At 47.2% G+C, this 2,006-nt stretch overlaps 1 pseudogene across 1 annotated transcript; it reads right to left on the bottom strand.

Moving 5' to 3' along the window:
• Positions 1–506: 506 nt before the first annotated feature.
• On the bottom strand, positions 507–1,022 carry LOC309367215 (ubiquitin-like FUBI-ribosomal protein eS30 fusion protein pseudogene; annotated as a pseudogene). The gene has a single exon. The product of its transcript is annotated as a ubiquitin-like FUBI-ribosomal protein eS30 fusion protein pseudogene (transcript).
• Between the last annotated feature and the right edge of the window lie 984 nt (positions 1,023–2,006).

Below are 2,006 nucleotides of genomic sequence, written 5' to 3'. Positions count from 1 at the left end.
GAAGGCAGGCAGACAGATGGACTGAGGGAGGAGGAGGTGGAGCATAGCAGTCCCGACTCCGATGGCAGCAGAGGAAGTCACTGGCAGAGTGTGAAAGGTGACAAAAAGCAAACTTGGTCCGTGGCCTCTCCCAGGTTTGGGGGTGCTGATACAGCTCCTTGCCAAGAGTGCAAGAGAGCCTAGGTAGGCCTCTGTGGTTTTCCTGATACTGCCTTAAAAAAACAAAGACAGTGGTGAATATAACATTGTTTTCAATTGATGATGATTTATTCAATTATTGTTAACATCTCCATAGTTATTTTAATTATTTTGCCTTACTGTCCATTTTTAACTGCTGAAAGGTGTATTATCTTTAACTTCTGAGGTGATGATGGTAACCATTAACATCCATTGTTTGATTCTTAACCTGCCCATCCAAATTAGCCAAATTCACAGCAGTCATTCATACAGTGTGTCTGGGTAGGGTAATATACCCCCCCCCCAATATCAGATTTATTAGATACCTGGGTGCTGCTTAGGAGTTAGCATTGGGGCCCTTCTTCTTGCCAAAGCTTGGCACAATGTTGACCAAGCGGCGGTTGTACTGTATGCGCCTCTTGGCATGGCCAGTCTTCTTCTTCTTCTCTTGCTTTGGGGTCTGGCCTCTCACTTGGGCAGCACAAGTCAGGGATCCATGGCCCTTACCACCCAGCATGCATGCAGCAACCTCTAGAGTTGCTGCATGCATGCAACCTCACTGATGCCACACTGCCCAATGACTGCATCATCTACCGGGGGGGGGTCTTATCAAGGAGGACCACCTGATCCTCAGACACAATGTCCTCCAAGGGCTCAACATGGGCGTTATGGTGAGCTGCTGTTTCTTGCCCAGACACCTCAAGGGTGTGCAGATTCTGAGCAAGAAGGAAGAGCTGCATGGCTCCACCCTCAGTCGCTGATCCAAGATGGAGCTGGGAGAGCCGAGAAGCTGCCACTGCTCTGCACACGCAGACGAGAGAAAGGAAAGCTCTGGTGGGGTAACATTGATATTTGCCTTATTTATTTGCTTCACAATAAATGTGAAAAGCATCTCACTGAAAAACTGACTGTGGTGGCGTGGGGAAAGGAAGGAAGGTCTCAAAATCATAAAAAGTCTGCTGCTGTGGCAGTCGTGGAGCCATCAGTTTTGGGGTGGTTAACTTCAGACAGGGTAACTAGAAGATCAATAACAGCACTCAAAGTTTGAAGTTAAATTGGGTTCAGTTTTTCACCTTCCACAGTAGCTGGTGTGTGTGGATTCAACTGCAAGCAGAAGGAGGAACCATCCCCTCAGGCCCACGAAAGCCTGAGGCAATATGCCTGCTTGATGGACAATTAAGATAGAATCAGACACTCATTGGGTAGGGTTTTTTGAAAACAATAACATTATATTTGACGATGAGTGAGACTGAAATGGGAATAGCAAAATATAATGAAGTGAGAAGTGCAGCAGACCATAATCAGCTGGCAGTTCAGCAAACTGACAACCAAAGTGGGACAGCATCCCTACTCTGGATACAAATCCAGCATCTTCCATTTTAGCAGCTCTCATGGGAGCAAGAAGGTACATGTCTTTGCATACCCTCTGGCTGCAGAGATGGTGACCATTTTACAAGTCCTTAGCAACCCTAACCTTGGTGAGTTGGGACTTCTGTCTGCATGCGAAGACTGGCTCCAGTGGATTGGGTCCAATGGTCCCAATCCACTGCACATGCTGCAGAGGGAAGTGAGAGTCCACCTGGGAAGGTAGCCCATTTAGGAGAAGGAAAACTTTAATCCTAACCCCCTGCTGCTTTGTGGGATATCTTCAGGAGAAGATATCTTTGTGGGATATCTTCAGAAGAAAATGCTAAGGAGTAAACCCTACACAGATCTGGAACAGAGTCCCTAAGGCAGCTGGATGGCACCTTGTATGCCTCCTTCCAGCAATTACTGCAGCCAAGATGGTGCCAAACGTATTGCTCTGCTTTCCTTTGGACCACATCTGT

Source organism: Podarcis melisellensis (assembly GCF_964234715.1).
Source record: "Podarcis melisellensis genome assembly, chromosome: 1".
Taxonomy (NCBI): Eukaryota; Metazoa; Chordata; class Lepidosauria; order Squamata; family Lacertidae; genus Podarcis; species Podarcis melisellensis.
Note: the sequence above shows the minus strand (reverse complement) of the source record. Positions and strands in the feature narration are given on the sequence as shown.